The sequence below is a fragment of the Amia ocellicauda genome, chromosome 12 (assembly GCF_036373705.1).
Source record: "Amia ocellicauda isolate fAmiCal2 chromosome 12, fAmiCal2.hap1, whole genome shotgun sequence".
Taxonomy (NCBI): Eukaryota; Metazoa; Chordata; class Actinopteri; order Amiiformes; family Amiidae; genus Amia; species Amia ocellicauda.
Genome location: NC_089861.1, coordinates 42,064,725 through 42,089,048, shown reverse-complemented (window position 1 = coordinate 42,089,048; position 24,324 = coordinate 42,064,725). Strand labels below are relative to the sequence as shown.

Genomic DNA, 24,324 nt, shown 5'->3' with positions numbered 1-24,324 from the left:
GAGCCGGGCTTGCCACCTCCCACCTTCTCCGCCCCCACATCTTTCACAACGCCACTTTCCGATTCTGAATGTCTCAGGGCAAGGCGATGGGAAGTATCGCTGCCTCCCCTGCCTGCTTTATTCGTAGTCGGCAGGATTGGAACCTGCACGGGGAGACCCCAATGGATTTCTAGTCCATCGCCTTAACCACTCGGCCACGACTACCCCGCCTCAGGTGCACTGGTGGCGCGGTTGGTCTTTGAGACCCTTTTTTTGGCTCACGTGCTGAAAGGACCAGGGAGGGCGCCATCCTTGACCCGTTTCAAACGGGGCAAAAAGGAGCACCCGCTGTTGTAAGAAGTGGGATTCGAACCCACGCCTCCAGGGGAGACTACGACCTGAACGCAGCGCCGCTCGGCCATCCTGACTGCCCGGTGGGGCCCTAGCGCAGCGGGTCGCGGTCCAGGACTGCTTTCCGGAGCCTGAGCTGACCGAAGGACACTAACAAGGTGGAATAAAGCAGGCAGGGGAGGCAGCGATGCTGCCCTCGCCTTGCCCTGAGACATTCAGAATCGGAAAGGGGCGTGGCGAAAGATGTGGGGGCAGAGAAGGTGGGAGGCGGCAAGCTGGGGCCGGGGCTGCTGTGCTGTGCTGTGCTGTGCTGTGCTGTGCTGTGCTGTGCTGTGCTGTGCTGTGCTGTGCTGTGCTGTGCTGTGCTGTTCCCTTACGGCCCCCTCCCCTGAGCCATTAACGATGACTCCATACCTGGTCTGCAGTCATTAGCTCACAATGTGGGCTGCACGACGTGCGTGAACTGCAGATTTCTCCTCTGCACCTGTCTTGAACACGTCACTGGCACTAAGCCTTGGTGGGAAATTTGATACCGAATTGCACCATTATAAAAATCTCTTGTGAGAAATGACAATCGGTCATCTGCACGCCTCCATCCCCCCCAAAAAAAAAAAAAAGAACAAAAACGGCGGAAAAATCCACCGACGCCGGAAGGGGTCGAGAGATCCGCTGCGACGCAGGAGTGCGAGAGGACTCGACGCCACCGAGCACGGGCGCGAGAGGGAGACACCGCCCGCGACGCAAGCACCAGATGCCCGCGAGGCCAAGGGGAACCGGCGCGCTGCGGAGAACCTGACCAAAATATGGAACGCTTCACGAATTTGCGTGTCATCCTTGCGCAGGTACTATTTTTATTGTAATTAGTATTTTCATTATACATAAATAAAAACAATTCAATTTTTAATGCTTATGATTAAAATCATTAAAATATCAATCCTTAAAATCACTTAAAAAAATTTAAAATCTTTGTGATTTTTAACAAGGAACAAAACAATTAACTTCAAAATAAACGTGCCCAAAACAACAAAACAAACGTGATAAAAGCAAAAACTGCTCACCAACATAAAGGTCAAATACATTGAAAATAACTGAAAATGCATTGGACAAAATAAAGAAACAATTCAAAAAGGTAAAAATAAAAAACAAACAAAAAAGGTCCAATGCATTTAAAATTAAATCCAAAACGGTCAATATATTTGACAAAAGAATATAACAAAACTTAAACCAAAAAACCCTAAACAATGTGGTTTAAAAACAAACTAAATCTTTAAAAACAATTAAGATTCATTTTTAAAATCTTTTTTTAAAAACAATCATCCGTAAAATCTTTAAAAGATCTTGGACTCGGGCTCCAGCAGGGGGAACTGACCGTCCCCGGAGGTGGGTCCCATCATGGGATCCTGAGCTCCCCCAGATCTTGTATGTGCCAGTTCTTATAGGCTTCCTCCTTGCCCCTCTGATGGACCTCCAGATTGACATAGTCTCTTACGAACACCATGCCCCTCCGCGCGATGACGATCGGGTCCAGCTCCTGCTTGTTGAACAAACAGATGTTCCGTCCCTCCCACAGTGCCTGCTTCACTGCGCAGACGACACGCCACCAGCACCTCAGGGTGGATGATGATATTCCCCTGGCCGGACCGTACAGGATCTGCTGGGCGGTCACCCGCGCAGGAACGGCAAACCTGTGGAGGAACAGAGAAAACAGGAGACAGACCCTGTGGGCGGAGAGGCACTCACTAAAGATGTGAGCCTCCGTCTCCTTCCCCAGGCAACCCTTATAGGGGCAGGTGTCATAAGGAGCTATGCCCCTTCTGTGCATGAACACTCGGGTGGGGAGACACCGACTCACAGCCATCCAGGAGACATCTTTCTGCGTATTCGTGAGGCAAACGTGCGTAGCGTTAGCCCAGATAAACCGGCAGGTTTCGGGAGGGAAATCTTCTATCCGGCTGGTCTCCTGGGTAGATCTCATCTGGCTACAGATGGTCTTGTAATCCCAGGAGGCCAGCACGACTTTATGGAGGCCTACTTCGAGCGCAAAGGCTCGGAGCGCCCTGTAGAACGGCGGGGGATCCCACGAGTGCGGCCTGGTGTTATCCATGGCACAGAGGCCGAATGGTCTCAGGCTGCTGGCAAAATAAAAGCGGTTCATAAAACTCACCTTCTTGCCAGCAGCCTGGATGTTCTTGACCACATAGGCCAGCCCCTGCGCCTTTATCAGCCGCACAACGTCCGGGACCCCCCTGCCTCCATCCAGGGTACCCTTCACCATCTGCACTCTTTTCAGCCTCTCCATTTTGCTCCCCCAGACAAACCGGAATATAATTCGGGTCACTAATTTTGCGATGACCTTGTCTTGGGGGAAGATCATTCCTACGTAGAGGAGTATCGGGAAGAGGATGGCCTTTACGACCAGCACCTTACCAGCCATCGTCAAGGTCCTTGTGCTCCAGCCGTGGATCTTCCTTTGGACCTTCGCTATAGCCTCCTCCCAGCTCCGGGTGCCCGTGTTGGTCCCGTCGATCGTGATCCCCAGAACCTTGATAGACGGCTTCACAGGGAACACGGTCGGCGGGCCCCGGCCGACAGGCCATGCCCTGGAGAGGTAGACCTCGCTCTTGGCCTTGTTCACAGCGGCCCCCGTTGCCCTGCAGAAGCCGTCCAGCAGTTCCTCGACCCTGGCCACGGACGGAGCGTCCGTGCAAACCACGGCCACGTCGTCCATATAGGCCAGGGCCTTCAGTTGCTCTCCGCCGGAACCCGGGAGATGGAAACCTGTCACCCGGACGTCCCGGCGGATCGCCTGCATGAACGGCTCCAAGCAGAGGACGTACAGCAGGGCCGACAGGGGACAACCCTGCCGGACCCCCGACCTGACCGTAAATGGTTCGGTCAGGTGGCGGTTCACAAGGACCCTGCTGCTTAGGCCGCTGTAGATGATCTTCACCCACTTCCTCAGACCAAGAGCGAGACCCATCCTCTCCATGACGAGCTGCAGGTATTCGTGGCCCACTTTGTCGAAGGCTTTCTCCTGGTCCAAGCTGATTAGGACCAGGGGAAGCCCTCTCTCGTTCGAGTAGGCCACGACATCCCTGAGCAGCATGGCGTTGTCGGCCGCCGATCTCCCCCGGGCACCACAGACCTGGTCGGGACCCACGACTTTAGGGAGTGGCCGCTGCAGCCGGAGCGTCAGTGCTTTGGCCAGTATCTTGTAGTCGGTGCACAGGAGGCTGACTGGCCACCAGTTCCTCAGATCTTTTTGGTCTCCCTTCTTATGAAGAAGGGAGAGGATACTCTTCTTCATAGAAGGGGCCAATCTGCCCTCTCTGTACATCGACCCCAAGACCTGGGCCAGATCTTTTTTAAGCACCTCCCAAAAGATCTTATAGAACTCAGCAGGGATCCCGTCGGGACCCGGTGTCCTTCCAGAGTTAAGACTCTTTATCACCTGGGAGAGTTCAGTGGTGGTGATCTCTGGATCCTCCTCCTCCTCCTCATCCCCCTCATTGCGGGACTCCAACAGGGACAGAAAGTGATGGATCAGATTTTGATCCACCACCTTCTGATCGTACAACTCCCTGTAGAAATCCCGCACCACTGTCTCAACAGCCTCTCTGCCCTCCACCTCTTGCCCCGAGGAGTCGATCATGGAGGACATTGCAGGCCGCCTCTCCTTCGTTTTCTTGAAGAAGAAGCGGCTGCATTTCTCATCGTCCTCCATGATACGGACCCTGGAAAGGACCTTGATCTTCTCTTGCTCCTCCCGATAGAGGGCGGAGAGACTCAGTTTGACCCATGGAGTTTGACCCATGGAGGACGAGATCTATCCTGGAGAAGGAGGAGCCAGAAGAACTCACCCAGGTGAACAAGGGGACCAGGTCCCGACCTGCGTCGCAGAGTTCAAAGTCCTCCACGAACGCAGCGAGGTCCCTGCTGGATCTATCGTTGCGGGGCTTACTCCGGTCTACATCCCTCAGAGCACAGTTGAAATCACCTGAAATGATAACTGGCAAGGTGCCGATCAGGAGCGGGCGTAGCTGAGGGAGAAAGAGGACTCTCTCTCTCTGGCTGGTGGGGGCATAGACATTGACCAGCCTCAATACAGCCCCCTTGTATTTAAAATCGAGGATGGCCAGTCTGCCCGCCTCTATAACCTTAAATGTTTTTGCTGTTATGAAGGGGTTTTTCAGGAGTACGGCAATCCCGTCCGCTCGGGACACATTGGACCCCGACCAGAAGGATTCTCCTAGGGTCCAAGTGTCCCGGAGATCTTTATATTCTTTTTGGAACGGGATGCCGCACTCCTGCAAACAAATAATATCTGCCTTCATTCCAGCCAGAGAGTTTAAAACATCGGTCCTCTTTTTCACCTCAGCAATGCTCCTCACATTTATTGAAATAATAGTTAATGCCATAATGGCTGTGAGGGCAATTACCCGCTCCGTAACAATCATGTAAAGAAACCTTTCTCTTCCCCACTCCTCTCTTCTCCCTCACCTAGCTTAGCGCTAGCACCCATCATTTCAATCATTTGCCTCACCGCTTGATCCTCTAGGAAGACTATGGGGGGGGCTCGGCTCCCGCCACCCGGTAAGGCTGGCGAAACTCCACTGGGCTCAGGGCCCGTGGTGCTGGAGGTTCTCCCTGGTTCCTTTGAGGCCGAGGCCCGACGAACAGATGGCAGGGCAGAGGCTTTATGTACAACTGGGGAGAAAACTGTGTAGACCCCGCTAGTTGTTCTTTTAACTAATGGTGGGGGAGGGGGTGGTCTCTCCCTTCCCGGCTGTCTGCCGCCGCAGGCCTCCTCCCCCAGCGCCAGTGACCTTGCCATTACTTCCCTGATGTCTTTCTGGGAAAGGACACTGGCGCCGACTCTCATCTCCTGAGGACCTGTGGCTCTCCCACTACTGCCGGGAGGGCATACCTGACCCCTCCCCTGGGAGATTCTCAGTTGTGGGGCAGGAGGAATGTTATTTCTAGGGGGCCTCTCATCCACCAGGCTGCCCACTCGGGGCAGTGGAGAAGGCCCACTGCTCTCCTCTCCGGAGTCAGAGTGGGGCGTGTAAAAATTGGAGGGAGAGGTCTCTGCAGCGGGGGAGGAGCCGGCAGGGGGGGGAGAATCTGCAGAATGGATCCTTTTTTTCATCATACCCCCCCTACCCATGCTCCTCTTCTCTGCCCTCCTCCTCTTCCCCGCTACCACTGTCCACTCCCCCTCTGCCTCCACTTCTGACCCAGAGTCAGAGAGGGAGCCTATGAGGCTCCTGAGGATTGTTTCCTCTCTACCCCCATCTTGGGGTATCACCTTTGGAGGAGCCTCCACTTGATTTTCTCTCTCTCCACCACCCCCGAGGGCCCGCGCCCTATTTGCATAGGAGGAGGGACAATTCCTGAAGAGATGCCCTCCCCCACCGCACAGGTTGCAGGCCCTCTCCTGCTTGCAGGCCCTGGTCTGATGTTCTCCGCCGCAGACCTTGCACTTGACAACAGTGCAGGCTGCGGCTAAATGACCCAGGGCCCCGCAGTTCCTGCATAATTTGGGCATGCCATGGTAGAAGACAAGCCCCCTATTTGCTCCTAATACCACGGTGCTCGGCAGATGGCGTACTCCGCCGATGGCGGCCACTTCCACCTGCAGGCGCACCTGCCACCGCCGAGCACCGGTCCAGACCCCATCCTCATCATTAACTCTCCTGCTTTCAGACAGGATCTCGCAGTGTCTCCTCAGCCATACTTCTACGTCATACTCTGCCACTGCTTCATTATAGAACTGAATAGTTACTATTTTGATCTCTCTATCTGTCAGGGCGTCGACCACAAAGTCACTCAGGGGCATACTGTCTTTTTTTTCCCTATACAAAATCCAAAAACTCTCCAGCACTTGAGGGTTCTTAAAGCTCACCTCAAACACGTCCCTAGGTCCAGGCAGTTTAACCACACAGTTCAGCTCAGAAGGGGCAAAGCTCAGGCCCCTCTGCAGCACGGACCTGCTGAACTCCAGCCGGGTGAGGGCCGCGGTCTCGGCTCCAGCCTCACGGCTGAAGCGCACCGCATTATGGCGCCTCACACCGGCGGTTCGCTGGGCCATGCTGCGCTTTCCTACCTGGGAGAAGGGTCGGGAGGCTCTCAATCCGGAGGTCGGGACAAGTCCACCTGGCTGGGGAGCAGCTTCCACCTCCGGGGCTCTTGCAGGGAGCGGGCCTTGCGGGGAGAAGTCCGGGCCCTGGCTGCAGGAGGCCTCCCTCAGGGACGTTGCCGATCGGCCTGGTCGGTCCCTGGAATCCGAGGCCTCTCCTGGATCCTGGCTGGTGACGTCAGCAGGGAGCAGTCCTGGTCAGGCCGGGCTCTGGGTAGATGGTCGGCCGGGCTTCTGGGTGGGACCCACTCCGTGAGGAGTCCGCCGACTCCTCTGGCTAGGTCCCCTGTCGCTCCCGGTCCGTCCCAATCTCCACTCGCCTCGGCCTCCGGACCGCTCCAAGGACCCAGGACTCTGCAGCTCTGTCAACCGGCACCTCCCCGTCTCGTCTGGTCTGGCCTGATGGATCAGCTCCCTGCAAGGAAAAGAAGAAAACTGTCAAATACAGCTCAAAGCCCCCTGCTGGACAAAGGTTTCTCTCACTATTGGAGGGAAACCCGAGTCCACCGACGCCGGAAGGGGTCGAGAGATCCGCTGCGACGCAGGAGTGCGAGAGGACGCGACGCCACCGAGCACAGGCGCGAGAGGGAGACACCGCCCGCGACGCTACCACCAGATGCCCGCGAGGCCAAGGGGAACCGGCGCGCTGCGGAGAACCTGACCAAAATATGGTTTCTCTCACTATTGGAGGGAAACCCGAATCCACCGACGCCGGAAGGGGTCGAGAGATCCGCTGCGACGCAGGAGTGCGAGAGGACTCGACGCCACCGAGCACGGGCGCGAGAGGGAGACACCGCCCACGACGCAAGCACCAGATGCCCGCGAGGCCAAGGGGAACCGGCGCGCTGCGGAGAACCTGACCAAAATATGGTTTCTCTCACTATTGGAGGGAAACCCGAATCCACCGACGCCAGAAGGGGTCGAGAGATCCGCTGCGACGCAGGAGTGCGAGAGGACTCGACGCCACCGAGCACGGGCGAACCAAGGGGAACCGGCGCGCTGCGGAGAACCTGACCAAAATATGGAACGCTTCACGAATTTGCATGTCATCCTTGCGCAGGGGCCATACTAATCTTCTCTGTATCGTTCCAATTTTATTATACGTGTTGCCATAGCGAACACAAGGGCTGGGGTGGAGAGCACCCGCCCTTTGTACCCGGGCGGGAAGGGGGAGCCAGGCGACTCGCGGTTTGGGACCGGGAAGCCTGTCCCACTCCCTGCCCGTTGGTGGTGAGGCTGGGGGCCTCCTCCGGAGAGACTCTAGCGCCTCTCTTACGCCAATCGTCCGTGCCACCATGGCAGACAGGGACACCTCACCCCATCCCCATGCCGGGCAGAGGCATGCTGGGGGAATGTGCAAATCCGGAGCGGTAATCAATCAACCGGAATCCCGAGTGTCATTGGAAAACGGAGCAGAAATCCACTACAATCCCCGAGACGCCGAAGTAGTGGGCAGAGATGCTTCCCCCTGCCAGCCGCCAGGCGGAGCGGCCGGGGCTGCGCTGGTGTGGTGTGCTGTGGTGTGGTGTGGTGTGGTGTATCTTGATGTTCCCTTACGGCCCCCTCCCCTGAGCCATTAACGATGACTCCATACCTGGTCTGCAGTCATTAGCTCACAATGTGGGCTGCAGGACATGCGTGAACTGTAGATTTCTCCTCTGCACCTGTCTTGAACACGTCACCGGCACTAAGCCTTGGTGGGTAATTTGATACCGAATTGCACCATTATAAAAATCTCTTGTGAGAAATGACAATCGGTCGTCTGCACGCCTCCCCCCCCCCCAAAAAAAAAGAACAAAAACGGCGGGAAAATCCGCCGACGCCGAAAGGGGTCGAGAGATCCGCTGCAACACAGGCACACTGTGTGTTTGTCTGTTTATCTGTGGCTGTCTTTGTATCTGTGGCTGTCTGTGTGTCTGTGGCAGTCTGTGCTTGTGGCTGTCTGTGTGTGTGTCTGTGGCTAAACCGATGGGGCTGGTTGGAAACATCATCGACCTGGGTTTCTCTTCATCACAAATACATCTTTCCCTGCCCACATGCCCGAATTGCTTTTCAGCTGGATCACAGCCTCGCCCCAGGTGGGCAAAACCTCCAAAAGTGGTACAAACTCATCCACGTATTGCAGTGTTTCTGGGAAAGCTGGCATAGTGAGTGAGAAAGTCAACCCTGACAGTGTGGCGAGAGACGTGAAGCCACGGAAGTTTTGAGCTCTGTGATGTCATAGATGTCAGCTGTGAGAGAGTTCTGAGATGTCATCGCTGAACTGGCAGTGAAGGGAGAGGGAGAGGAAGGCAAAGCATGTACGTGGCTTCTCTCACTGACTGGGCAAGATTGGATGAATGAGAGAGTGCAGGGATGGGAACGCAGTAAATATACAATGGTATTATGCAAATTCTGAATCGATTTATAATGTATATTCATGATTTCTTGATTGAGAGAGTTCTGTTTCTTAAGGCTAAACTTGTTTGCACATTGAATATTGAATTGCTCTGTGTGTGTGTGTGTGTGTGTGTGTGTGTGTGTGTGTGTGTGTGTGTGTGTGTGTGTGTGTGTGTGTGTGTGTGTGTGTGTGTGTCACTAGAAGTCCAGCACACTATCCATTGTGGCACAGAACCACAAAACTGTACGACGAAGACACTCTTCTGCATGCCTGCAGATGACCGGGCGTCTCAGCGTGATTTGACAAGTAGCATTTACAGCTGTGTTTTTTAAATGCTTGTCTCTCTGATATTGAGACGGATGGAAATGATGGGTTCTTCTATTTGGTAAAAGACTTGAGTCTTCAGCTTGCAAGCAAGTGCAATGGGTATGCTTTCCAGCCCGTCCCAGCAGGGTTAGGCAAGATCTTGCAGGCCCATCCCTCCCGACGAGCGTGGTGTATATTCTGTCCGATTCCACCGTCTTGATTTCTGTTGCAGCCACTTTCCATGCTTTGCTCACTCGAGAGGCAGCCAGGTTAAGCTGGCAATAATGCACAAGTAGCTCTGTCTTGCGAATCTTGGAACTGTCCATTGGACGTACACGGCGTCAGTCGTCAAGAAATGTCAAACAAGGAATGCCCACAACGAAGGTGGGATACTGTTTATTAGGTTAAGTATTTTACATTTACATTAATAAAAACAATTCAATTTTTTTTAATACTTATGATTAAAATCATTTAAAATATCAGTCCTTAAAATCACTTAAAATTTTTAAAATCTGTGATTTAACAAGGAACAAAACAATTAACTTTAAAATAAACGTGCTCAAATCAACAAAACAAACGTGATAAAAGCAAAAACTGCACACCAACAAAAGGGTCAAATACATTGAAAATAACTGAAAATGCATTGAACAAAATAAAGAAACAATTAGAAAGTAAAAATAAAAAACAAACAAAAAAAGTCCAATGCATTTTAACGAAGGTGGGATAGAAAGCCACGTGTGCAAAACACAACGGTTTAGTAGTCCATGGCCTTAAGTACAAGGCCACCTGATCCAGCTGTTCCCGGAGATGCAACTGACACGGAGGGGGACTGGTACAGTGACAGTGGCTAGGAAAAGAAGCAGCGTATGAGGTCTTGAGAGTCAGGCAAGGATTTGGGACAAAGTCAGCATTCCAGAAAAGTAAGAAGTGAAGGTCTCAGCGAGGCACTTGACTGCAAGATACCTCTGGCTGTCATGAGGCAGACTAGCAAGCACTAAGTTTAAGGGAATAAGTACAGACTCTGGTGGGACTTTTCACTATAAGTCCAACACACTATACATTGCACCACAGAGCCACATGAAAACTGGTGATGATGCTCTTCTGCACGCCTACTGATGACGGGGCATCCCAGCGTGCTTGTACAAGTAGCATTTTCAGATGTGTTTTTTAATCCCTGTCTCGCTGATATCGACACAAAAGGAAATGATGTGTTCTTCTTTTAGATAATGCGGCTCATGTTGACTTGACTGTGAGGGGAAGTATTTGTCAAGCACACTGTCTGTGTGTCTGTCTGTCTATCTGTGGCTGTCTGTGTGTGTCTGTGCTTGTGTGTGTGTGTCTCTGTGTGTGATGTGGGACAGTGCCCTTTCTGAGTGCCAAATATATAATATTCCCACCATTGTTGCAGCAAGATTCTGTAACCCACATATGAATTTAAGCTTTGTGTATGGCTCCGGAGAGGACAGGTACAGTAGTTCTGTGCAGGTGATTTTTAGAAAAACATTTTCATCCAAGGACATAGAAAGAACATAATGTAAGACACAGGAGACGTGTGTGTTAAAGTTTGAGGTACCTCATTACCATCATCTAGTTGCCCAGAAACCAAAGGGAGTCCTCTTATATATGATAGCAAGTTCTTTAGAAAAACTTTAGATGTGTCTTGCCCAGTGACCATCTCCGGAGCTTTTCGTTGTAGCTCAATAAACTTTTTTGGTATTATTTCAGTTAAATCAGGTCCTGATTATTCCTTGTCCGCCTGTTTATTGAGGGAGTAAAATTTGTCCCTATCAGTGCGTCTGTGTCTGTGTCTCTGTGTGTGTGTGTCTGTGGAGGGTTGACATTTTTGATATCCGTAACATCAGAGCAGATGAGCTGAACATGTTTCTCATTATGCACACTGGGCATACTATATTGAAAAGCGATAACACTACACACATATGAACACCAAACTATTGCTGAATCTTTAGTTATGCTAACTCTGAAAATGATAAAATGATCATCTGAAACACACAACAATAAAGCAAAAAACATCATTCCACAAAGCAAAGCGAGCACATACAAGGATACTGTAACATTGTAACTGTACGCATACACTTAAACTAGTTCAACTAATGTACAAGCACAATGACCATGAACTCAGACCCAATTCTTGGTGGGGGGGTTTAAGACTAGAAAAGTCACTGGTGCCATCACTGGTATACATTGATTACAGATCGGGCCCTGTGTTCAGTGTGGCCACTGCTACCTACCTACATACCAGAGGAGGCTGGTGCATAGAGGTGCGAGAGAGCAGTTCTGGATCAAACACACCTGCTGCTGCGCTCTGCTCTCCAATGCGCACTGCAGATCATTCTCAGGACCAGACAGTGTGCAGTAAGTTGACTATTGAAATACTCTTGCTGTGCTGGATTTTATTTCTGCTATGACACTGACAATTTGATGAATGGTGATAGCTAGTTTAGGGTTACCATACATCAGAGGAGGCTGGTCCACAGAGGCAGAGGAGGTTGCTCCTCCTCTATCTTTGAGTGTTTAGCTGTTACTGTTTCTTCAGTTATATTTGTACTATATTACCTTGTTATAGTGTTAAAATGTATTTTCATTTAATAGTGTGGTTTTTCAAAGTAAATACTTTTTATATACATTAATCATATTAACTAAAACAAATATGATATTCTTTTTAGTAAAAATAATACTAATCGTTAATGTTATTTATTGTTTGTTATTGATTGTTAAAAAAATATGTTTTAGCTCACAAGTTTTTGTGTTCTTTTCTTGGTAAAGCATTTTAGCACCTTTTTGCCATGTGTTCTTTTCTTGGTAAAGCATTTTAGCACCTTTTTGCCATGTGTTGAACAAATAAGTGCTGTTTTTTATTTGACCTATTTGTATTTATTTGCACAGTATACAATGTTACATAAGGGTCCAGGGATTGAATGTTACACTCATAACTTATTGTTCAGACATTAATACATAGATTTTGTTTTGCATGTAAATACTTGTTTGAGGTCATAACACTTTGTTGTAAAAGGTACTTCTTAACATACAGTGTTAAAGATGCATTCTAGTGATGTTGGGGGGAGTTGTGTACCCATTCTCTCCAGTCAGGCATTTTCTTTATTTTTGCATATTAAGGGGACCCTATTTTGTTCACTAATACCATTCCCTCTTGCACTGAACACATGCTCAAGGAATGTGTCCATATTGAAGCACTTTTGGGGGTGAGGCGGGTGGAAAAGTTGTCTGTATTGTCTTGTGTTCATGGCAAGAAGGCATCACCGTTGTCTATTATGTTCATTTTAAAATACATTTGTCACTAGCAAATGGTAGCAAATATGGTAGTACATTAATGCTGGATTGTTATGAATAGCCCAGCTTATCCTTGTAATTTGCTTCAATCTTGACTTACAAACTGAGTTTTTAAAACCAATTTTAAAAGCATGCCCCCAGACCCCCCTAGCAGACCTCTCTGTAATAATCGTGGCCTCTTTATGGCCCCCGCCCCATTTTAAAAATCCTAGAAATCACCCCTGTTCATCAGTGAAATGATTTTTGTCCTGTTTTTCATGTTGTACAGAATTGATTTCTTATTATCATGGTTGTACAGTAAACTGTCCAATTTATTAATTCGGGAACATTTAGCCTGGAGCTTAGGCTCACTCAAATCTTCCTCTTGAAAGTGGCGACTGCAGACGCTAGTATGAGGGATTATGCTGAACTGCTCACACCAAATATTTTGTATCCACTTTTTGAGAGTATCTTCCATGGTAGGGAAAGTATGAAAAGAAAGCTCAACACGCAGTTGAACTAGAGGAAGCCTCACGCAGCGGGACATCTGATACCCCACTCCCCCGCTGTTATTGTGAAAATGGTGCGGTCGAAACACTTGGCCAGTCAGATGTGCGGAACACACTGATGTGCATTTTGCAGCTCAGCAAAGCGGAAACTGACTAGCGAGTCAAAATGCCTCACCAAAGGCAAAAATCAGGGGACAGAGAGGAAAAGGAATCGAAAGAAGCAGAGAGGCAATGGCCACATTTCTTGCAAAGCATGAACACCAGGTATGATAGGCGAAGCTGAACATGGCAAAAGTGAGGAGCTGGTAGACTCGCAAATAAAACGTCAGCTAGAAAGCTTAACCTTTAAGTAACGTTAGCACATTCACTTCACTAGATAAGAAAGAAAAAAAACACTGCTTCATTGGCCATGAGAAGGGCTGTGTACCAACCCGGTATTAAACGGGCCCCGGTGCTAAATGATTAAAGACTGTAGTATTGATGAGCTCCGACGTTACGGTTCTGACACACACACACACACACACACACACACACTATGGCAGGGATGGCGAACCCGTAATGCAACTTCTGAATTTCAGTGTGAATACATACACAATAAAATAGCACCCTTCCCAGTAGCTAGAAATACCACGCATTAGGCTGCTATGGGTTAGATCATGGGTTTTCAAACCGGTCCTGGAGTACCCGCTGCCCTGCTGGTTTTTGTTCCAATTTAGGTTTTAATTACTTAATTGAATGGCATATTGCTTTGTTAGGTCAATTAAGGATTTAATTAAGCAATTTAAGACCTCAGTTGCAGTGAACATTTTGTCAGGGTTCACATCGTAATAAGTGAGACAAATTCACCTCCATTTGCGATGTATTTTCTTCATCGATTCGCTGATTCTGCGATGCATTAAAATACGTTTTTCCGACCCAAATCAAGCATCGAAAATGCGTATAAGCAATGCTGAGGTACCTCCCCTTTAAGAAACGCGTATTTTTTTTTTTTATTGTGACGCCCGAGAGGCCACCCGCAGTCCGTGCCCTGTTACCCGAATCCCGTCCCTCATTGGCCAGCGGGTCTGTCACTCATACAGGGCAGGGCTGTAGCTTTCCAATTACACCAGACACGCCCATATCCGAGTACTTGGCTGCGCTGCGTGTTTGTGTGAGAGGCACAGAGCGCACATGGGGAAGACGGGGCGCACACATAATATAGGCGATTCACAGACAGCAGAAAGACGCCATACAGCACGAAAAAACAAATACAAAGTAGAAAAAATGCAATCTGACAAAATAAATAAAACAAATCAGCTTTCAGAAACAAATCATACATGCGGAGTCTGTTAACAGCACTATGAAAGCCACTGACAGTGTGTTGTTTGCAAGAATAAAACGCCAGGGCGGCGTGGTAGCTGGGATGAGTTACTGCATCAACATAGATAGGAGCTCTTGTAAAGAATAGCCTGTGTCTATGTAAGGCCTGAAGTGACAATATTCAAAAGCCAGATGTTTGGAATTCTGTTTCCCTGTTTAGCATTCTTATGTACTTGTATATAGTTATTCCGGCTGGTGGTAGTCTAATATAAATGGCTGTAATTTCTGTTCTGGAGGTCAGATTTGAGTAGTTATTTTTACACAAGTTCATAAGACTTCGAAGTTTCACTGTCCAGTGTCAAAAGTCTACCTGGAGTACTAAAAAAGTGTTATATTTACAATAAATTCATTTTTTCTTATAAGCGCTTTTGATTTTCTTCACTTTTGTGAGTTCTGTATTAACTCTGGTGGGGCAAACACAATTATTTGTTATTTTCCAAATTTCCATTTTGTGCTGAGATATAAGATACTTGCCTCTAGCCCTTGTAGTTACAGAGTTATATGACAACAGTAAATTCAGGCAAAAATGGGGGGCCTCAGTGGGTTAAATAAAGAAGTTGTATTGAAAGTCAAGTGCATAACTGTATTAGTCAAGACAGATATTATGATCTGCATTCAGTCTGATGCTGAATGTTATGCATCTATAGAGTTTCAAACTTGTATTAGCACACCAGTTCCTCTCCTATGCAATGGTGAATGCAGGCATTATTTAATAAGTAGACAATGCAGTCAGAGTCTGTGAGCAGAGATGGATAGTACTGTGCAGGATTCTGGAAAGGCTTGACTACATACTACAGGAGAAGCATGGAAGTCTTGGTGGTATAACTTGGGTACAGGGATGAGCATAGGGCAGGATATTATCTACAGTCACACACCTGCAACATGCAATCATTAAACAACAATGCAAATATCTGTAAAATGCATTTCACAATCTAAAATGCATGCAAAGTAATGTAGATAAGAATGCACATATCATATGTCATGAGAACAAATAATCACCACTTTTGATAATTGGTAGACCAATTTAAGTTGCTAATCAAGCAACTCGTGTTGCTAAGCAAAATTATATTTGATTAGCATAACTGCTATGCAAATTTGAGACAACAAAATGTACACTGCAGTTGGAACAAAAACCAGCAGGGCAGGGGGTACTCCAGGACCGGTTTGAAAACCACTGGGTTAGACGATTGCACTGACTCCTTTTTTCACACGCAAAATTACATCGAGAGCAACAGACATGGACGGTCACAACTACTGAGTTCAGGCAATAATTACTATGCATAATATTTAAAGTCGTTCACATTGTCTGGCAAACCCAGCGGATTGTACATCACGCGTCACACTCCCCTCACACACACGCACACAAAGTAAGAGATAGAGAGACACAGAGAGAGACAGATAGAGAGAGAAAGCGCTACAGTAATTAACGGAGCACAAGAGGTGGCCGCCGAGGCCACACAAATCACGACAAAGTCAGCACAGTTTCCAAATCGACCCTATTATGTAAAAAATATTCAAACTCGACACTTACGTTTTCAAAGGAGCACAATCTGCCGGTTGTCGTGGTTGGATCGATCCATAATAATGCTAACAATGTTCCAATTTCCCAACTTACATAGCTAGCTAGCGTTAACTAATTTGACTCAGATCAGTGTAATGTGTGATGCGCTGCATCACTACACTGCATGCTAACGCCCGCAGTTTCACGCAGCAATGACGCAGTGACGCAAATGGAACTGGCTGGCACTTATTCTGCTCGGTGATATTCTTGGTTGTTCCATGGTGGTGCTAAGGTGGGGCTGTAGCCTAACCAAGCCATACCCCGCCGCCGCCCCTGACGCTGTGCAAGATTTCTATGAGGGCAATTATTGCTGTGAGTGACCTAGAGAGATGTCATCATGGGCAGACTCTCTCTATATATTTTTTTTTTCACAATAATGCATATTGTCTTGTGCATCATAATAATTGTAACCAGGTGGCTGATGTGTATAGTCTACACTTGGCTAAATTACTGACCATGCCACTCGTTTCGCCCAAATAGTTTTAGATATAATGCGCACAACTCAGGTTTCCCCCTACAAGATCTTTTTAATCAAATAAAAGTAAGCAGAGACTGGAATAAATTGTACAAAATGTTTAACAGTTTATTACAGTCAAAAATCCAAGAATAAAAGCAGGATATGCAATAAACGATTCAATAATTATTCATCTTAAATGCCACAGGCGAACTGGGGTTAGTAAAGTAAAATAAACAAATAAACCACACTACAAATCAAACTCTAAATGTGAAAACAAATCGTGATCATTGTAACAACTCAACTCCAAAAAAGAAACCATTCAAATAAGAAACCCCAACTACCCGTTCACCAAGTGGCAATTAGACAGATGACTCTTAAAACTATTGTACGTTACAAATTATAATAAAACAGTAGTTTATAGATGGATTAAAACAAAGCAAAAAATACATAAAATCCATTGTCAGCATGATTAAACAAAAGTTACCTAAAATGCAGTTTAAATCCAGTTACCTCGGGGAGGACAGGTATGCAGAGCAGCTTCCTTCATCCAAATCCTGTCACAGACAGTTAGATGAGTTGGGAGCTGTGAACACAGGTGGGACTTGATAGGGGTGGGACACTTTCCTGGTTTTCTTCTATTTTTACCCCTGTCAGAGGTCCCAGTTTAATACTAATGTCTAATCAGATTAATCTGTGTCCCAGTCTCCCTCTTTCATATGATATGCAAGTATTACTGATGTAACAAATATCATTTTATTTTCTAGAAAGGGGTGAGGTGACACATTAGCTGACTAAAGTAGGTAGAAACTTTTTTTTTTTAATCTGTGTACTATTTGTCAATAGTGAAGTCATGCTGGATTCCAAGACGTGTCTCAGGCAGCCCTCTGACAGAGAAGGAGCTTATTAAGGGCATGTGTTGTGTGCAGGGTATTGTTATTGTTGTATTGCTATGACCAGCAGTACATATTGTGATATTGTGGAGCAGTGTAGCACTCAGAGATGGCTCACACTCTGGGCCCTCATTCACCACAGCCCAACACTATAATGGGGATCCCAGACTGACGGGTAGTGACAAAATAAATCAGTTTTCTGTTGGTCTCAGTATAGGATGTTGTTAATATACACTGCACTGCTGGGTTTACAGGTCACAGTGAGTGTCTCTCCTGGCTGAACAGATTTCACTGATGGAGTCTGAGTCACAGTATACTGTCCGCTGGATTCTGGAAACGAAGAATAAAAATAATGCTTACATATATATGTAATATACATGAAAACAATCTGATTTGGTCTATGAGTTTGATGTGTGCCTGTTTAGATATTACAAAGAAATACATACAAAATGGAAATAATAAAATCAAAATAATTCCCACCCTGAGTGCAGAGTGTCCAGATGAACATGGTGATGAAAGTCATTGTTGATGTGTATTGTGTTGGCATGAAGGGCAGCTGTCGGTCATGAAGTGTTAAACTCACAGGCTATAAACACTCCCAGAGCACTGAAGCATGTGCTGCCGGTGCCAAGTGTCTCGTTGTCGGACCTGCTGCATGGATTCCCCAGATCACCGTTTGCTGTCACCCCTGTCTCAAGTTTTGTGGTTTCCCTTCTAATAATTTCATTATCAACTTCACCTGTCTACTGTCTCCCTGCCCTACTGAGAAAATCAGCTCAGACCAGCTTCAATTCCAAGATGGTCTAAGGTGGTTCATGATGGGCAATGCTGGTCTATTGTTGGTCCAAGTTGGTTTAGCTGGTTTGATGCTGGTAAAGCTGGTAAATGACAATATGATGCTGGGAGATGGTCATTTGAAAGACCAACTTGGTCAAGCTGGTTGGTTGACCATGTAACCTGGCTATGCTGGTAAAGTGACCAGCTAAACTGGCAATGAGATGATCTTTCTTTCAGCCTTGATCAAGATCTAAAGCAATGTATGCTCAAGGTGGTTATTAGTGATCAATTATGAAGTTGCATGCAGTTATCAATAATACACGAGAGTCAGGTTTATAATCCCAATTATTTTATAATCTGCTATTATTGTTCTCCACAATCTTAAATAGCCTTAATTCCCTGTGTTATAGCTCATGTTTTCTTGTGTATTTCATATGCAAATTCCCATAAATCTCCAGCATTGTTATTTAAAAATAATAATAAAATATATAAATACAAAATGTTATGTTTTTTAATTAAATTCCTTTATTGAGAGTTGAACACAGAAGAGTAAAACAGCACTCCTTGCTCTAAGCCTCTCCCAGCATGCATGGAGAGTAGCCTTTTCTACCCTGAGTCTACACTCTGAAATGTGCTGGGTAATAATTTGAACCCAATCATTGGGTTGTGTGTTGAGTCAAGTTTCTTACTGCTCTGAGATCTCAACCCAGCGTGTGGGTTATTTCTCTTAACTACTCGCCGTCACCTGCAGGTAACCTGCACGCGTTACAATAAAGAGTGTTTCAAATCTCTAAGAAGCAGGTAACGTTTCTGTAACGTACCGTGGGGCACAGGAACACGGGAACCAGTTGCAGTGCGTGGTAGAAGTGGTCAGACAGTCGTGGGTCAGATACGATCAGAACAGGGCAATCAAGGGCAAGGCAAAGACGTGGTCGTGGTCACAGGCAAGAGTCAGGCGATCAGGCAAACGGGAAGAGCAAGGTCGTGGTCGGGAAGTCAAGGAAGCAAGGCTGAGACAAGGCTAAACAAGAAAGAATGCTTGGAATTGTAGAAAGAGCTGACAGAACTTCACAATGTGTGAGAGACAGTGAGGGGTTTATAAGTGGAACAGAAAACCAGGTTGGGAGGTGCAAGGTGAATGGCAGCACAGGGGCATTGTGGAAGTGCACATGGGTTTCAGGAATGTGATTGAATGATTGAATGAAGGGAGCTGGGAGAGGTGACTGGGAATGGGTGAGTAGTACAGGTAAGTCATATTTTTATTTTATTTTTAAATGTAGGCTATTATATTTAAATATTATAGAATTAAATGATTATATAGGTTATAGGTTATAAGTTGCTGACTAGTGCTAATGTTTTTATATTTAACGTGTGTGTGTGTATATATATATATATATATATATATATATACACACACAAACACACACACACATATATATACACTGTATACAGTGGCTCTCAAAAGTATTCACTCCCCTTGGACTTTTCCACATTTCCTTGTGTTACAACAGGAAATCAATTTTTGTAGATTTTGCCACTGATCAACACAGAAAATGTCCATAATGTCAAAGTGAAAACTGCAAATTGTTCTAAATGAATTACAAATACAAAACAGAAAATAATTGAATGCATAAGTAATCACCCACTTCAGTCAATATTTGGTAGAGGCACCTTTGGCAGCAATTACAGCCATGAGTCTATGTGAATAAGTCTCTACCAGCTTTGCACATCTGGAAACAGCAATGTTTGCCCATTGTTTGTAAAATTGCTGAAGCTCCATCAAGTTGGATGGGGACCTTTGGTGAACAGCAATGTTCAAATCTTTCCACATATTCTCAATTGGATTGAGGCCCTGGCTTTGACTGGGCCACTCCAGGACATTCACCTTTTTGTTTTTAAGTCACTCCAGTGTGGCTTTGACTGTATGTTTGGGGTCATTGTCCTGCTGGAAGGTGAATCTTCTCCCAAGTCCCAGGTCTCTTGCAGACTCCAGCAGGTTTTCTTCCAGGGTTTCTCTGTACTTTGCTGCATCCATTTTGCCCTCTATTTGTCCTGATGCAGAGCATCCCCATATCATGATGCTGCCAGCACCATGCTTCATGGTAGGGATGGTGTTCTCAGGATGATGTGCAGTGTTAGGCTTGCGCTAAACATAGTGCTTGGCATTGAGGCCAAAAAGCTCTATGTTGGTCTTATCAGACTCATCTAGCCGAGATTTGATGTGAGTTTGTTTCAACAATGGCTTTCGTTTTGCCACTCTCCCATGAAGGCCACTTTTGTGAAGCACCCAGGCTATTGCTGCAGTCTGCACTGTGTCTCCCAGCTCAGCTGTGGAAGACTGTAACTCTTGGTGGCCTCTGTGACTAGTGCCCTTCTCGCCCAGATACTCAGTTTTTGAGGATGACCTGATCTAGGCAGATTCACAGTCTTGACATTTTATCTCCATTTCTTAATAATGGCCTTTACTGTGTTCCAGGGGATATTCAATGCCTTGGAAACGTTCTTATTTCCTACCCCTGATTGGTGCTTTTAAAGAACCTTATTCGGATTTGATTTAATGATGTAGTTTCTGATAGGAATTGTACTAACCAACTGTGGGACTACTAGAATTACATTTTTATATTTTAATCAGAAGAATTCAAATAGTTTAAATAAAACAAATTAACTGTGTAACATGATTGTCACCGAAAGTTACAAAATTCAACAAAACAATCTGTAATTTGTATACAATACATTCACAATTAAACAAAATATACAAATTACATTTAATTTTACTTTATTTTCTCAACTCTGTCTTATCTTACTTTTAATAGGAAATGTAATGTATTTTTTACCCCTCATAAAATAACACAGTACCTAACCAAAATATTAGGAAATGGTATAAGGCAAGGCAAGGGAAAACAAAAACAAACCATATGTATAGCTTGGTTATGTAACAGACAATCCAGAAAATATAGTTAAGTCATTAAAAGAAACTCTCTGCACTGGACACGTTCGAAGCAAACATATGCTGACTTCACCAATTGTGCCATCCTATACTAAAGCACCAGTGTCATTGGACTTCTTTTGGTTTAGTTTATTCAATCAATAATCACAGGGTAGCCACAGAGCGCTTTACAGAGTGGTAAACACAACAAATGTACAGCAAAATAAAATAATACATAAATACAATAAAGTAAAATAAATATAGACCTGTAAACAGTTTACATGATCTAAAATAAAAAAAGTGAACATTTAAATAAATAAACCATTTAGGCACGGAGGAGAGAAAAACTAAAAACTAATAATTAATTAATAATATTGTGTATTATGTGAATAATGAATGGCAGAGATTGTTTTAGCAGTTTAGTGGATATAGGGTCTAGTGCGTAGGTTGTAGTATTCATTTTAGTAATTAAGGAGACCAATTCCTTGTGATTTACTGCGTTAAATGAGTCCAAAGTAGGCAGGGGCTGTGAAGGACTGCAGAGATCGGCTATAGTATTTGTGTATGTTTCCATTTCTGTCTGTTTTCTAATGCCGTTAACTTTGCTATTGAAATGATCCATGAAGTCATTGCAGGTAATATTGGGGGGGATAACCTCTGAAGGCTTTAAATGCTGATTAGTAAGTGTCGATATTGTATTAAAAAGAAAACATGGGTTATTCTTATGCGTCTCTATTCAATTAGAGTAGTAGGCAGACCTAGCATAGGACAGGGCTTGCTTGTATCTTTTTATAATGCCATATGGAAGACCATATGGAAGTTTTGTTGCTCTCCATTTACGTTCATATCTACGGCATCCTGTTTAAAGTGAGCGAGTGTGTTCGTTAAACCATGGTGAGTGGTTTGTTGCTTTAATCTGTTGTGTCCTTAATGGAGCTACTGTATCTAAAGCAGTGCTTAGTGTATTGTTGAAATTATTTAATAATTCATCTACAGATCCTGTTTTGATAAAGCTAGCATTTGGCAACAGAGTAGTACACTTATGAATAGCAGTAGGATATAGGCAGCAAGTTTCTATGTTCCTCTCCTGTGTGTCTGATTCTACTCCAGGCAGCTCAAATGTAATAAGGCAGTGGTCAGAAATCATCTGGTTCTGGGGTGATATTATTAAGTTGTGAATCTGTACCCCATGGGTAATAACTAGATCCAGTGTGTGATTGTGATGATGTGTGGGTCCTGACACATGCTGAGTGAAGCCTACAGACTCCAATAGGGACAAGAAACTAACACTGAGGGGGTCGTCTTTAATGTCAATATGTATGTTAAAGTCCCCCAAAATAATGAGTTTACCATGGTGTATGGCTAAGTCAGATAAGAGATCGCTAAATTCGGTCATAATACAGGAATAGGGGCCTGATGGCCTATAAACAGCTATAAGCTGAAGGTGGATTAAGCCTAAACCTGGTGAATTTCAAAAGATGTGAAGCTGTCAAATGGCTTAGTAGATAGGCGTAGGTCTGTGTGGTAGATGGTGGCTAGGCCCCCCCACGGCCTGTTGTACGGGCCTTCTGGCATTAAGAGAAGTCAATAGGGGAGGCTTCTACTAATGGAATAGTGTCGACTGGTCTTAACCAGGTCTCTCCAAGCCAATGAAAAATTACTGTTTTAATAGGATAACTATTCATTTTGTTTGTATAAGATTTAATTTCAGGATTATGTGTTTTATTCGATGCCCCCAGGCATGGATCTAGGATTGGGTTCAGGTTATGGTGGAAGTTACAGGCAGACTGCAGTGTAAGACTGCGAGGCTGCAGCCCGACCGGTGCTCTGAAGAGTCACGTTTTTATATTCTAATGAAAGAACCATTTGTTTATTGATAATACATATTTGGTGATTATACATATGATATCCATCCAAGTCTTGGTCACCTGTTGCTCTTAGTACTTTCTTCAAATGTACTTAAACCAAGGAGTACAGTTTTTGAACCATTCAAGACGATTTTATTAATTTTCCTTTTTAAAAAAAAACTGGTGGTTCAGTTAATTTGCTACAGAAATTCGATACCCTCTCAGTAATGTTGTGTAGATTGCTAAATGGAGAGTCTTTGACAGCATAAACATATTAACTGTGTAGTGGTGCACCTCAACAGAGCTCTTCACAAGCTTAACAAGCTTTCCATTTCCATTTTCAAAATAAGAAGCAGAATGTGCTCACAGGGCTCCCCAATTATTGACATTTGAGGCCAGAGGAGTAAATTGATGCACATTGAATGTCATATTTTTTTCTCCATAAAGGATCTGAACACGAATTACAAATTCTACAAGGATAAGGGCAGCAAAATGAGTATCCCGCTTATCAATTTCACTTTCTAACAATATATGCATTGGTTGCACAAGCAGAGCAAATTGAGCATTATTTAAGAAGCATCTTTCAATCACAAAGGCAACATGTTCCCTATGACCCACTGGGCTTTGGAAAGCTGTTCCTCTGCTCTATATCGGACCTCCGGATCATTTGTTTGTTGCTAATTGATTGGTTTAAGCCGCAGGTGCGTACAATCCCCCAGGAAATGATATACTAGGCTGCAATTTAGTGCGTATCCTCCACTTGTGTTGCAATCTGACCCAAAGGGCAACACCTTTGAGTTACTAACTTAATCCTGTACCAATGTTTACATATTAGATAACTTTCACCATCTGCTGTCAGAGAAACAATGCACTATGTTTGGCAAAGCACTACGCTATGTACAGAACACACTTATTCCTGGGTAGCTGCTGCCATGCTGGAACAGGCTGGCACACAAAATCAGGCGCCTGCAAAACAGTTTATATGTTATTGCTCAACTGTCATAAATTGTAGAATACATGATCTCGATAAAAGCTCAGACATTTATCACACAGGGCAAGCCAGCTAAGTGATTAAAGGAACCATAACCATTTAATGTGCCTTTTCACAATTGCTGGCGCTCTGTGCCACGATCAGCCGTGTTCAGCCTGCATTAATGACACAGGCCGCTTGTCTAGAACGGCAACATGAATTGAGCACCATCAGAGTAAACAGACAGTCGCAGTGCGGGGGCTTCTGTAGACTTTCACAATTTTCCGAATTTACTTTTCTCACTTGAATTCTGTGCTCTCTATATTATCGCTGGATCCAGGGGACTGGGGACAGTGCTGGCTCAGTACCGGTACACTGTGTGTGTGTGTGTGTGTGTGTGTGTGTGTGGGGTGGCGGGAGGGGCGTGCTGGGCATCCCAGGTGCTGCTGTCTTAGACCGAGGTGGAGCCCGAGTGGTAGTCTGACGTCATCTTCTCTGTGGCACTCGTCACTTCCTTAGTTATTGTCATCATCGCCGCTGCTGGGGAAACTCTCCACTTGAAAAGCGTCATTGTCCTCACCATAC

General features: G+C 45.8%; 2 non-coding genes across 2 annotated transcripts; both read right to left on the bottom strand.

Moving 5' to 3' along the window:
* Positions 1-122: 122 nt before the first annotated feature.
* On the bottom strand, positions 123-204 carry trnas-aga (transfer RNA serine (anticodon AGA)). Its single transcript has one exon. It is a non-coding gene; the product is annotated as a tRNA-Ser (tRNA).
* A 7,280-nt stretch (positions 205-7,484) lies between these two features.
* Positions 7,485-7,591, bottom strand: LOC136765457 (U6 spliceosomal RNA). The gene has a single exon (XR_010821649.1). It is a non-coding gene; the product is annotated as a U6 spliceosomal RNA (small nuclear RNA).
* Between the last annotated feature and the right edge of the window lie 16,733 nt (positions 7,592-24,324).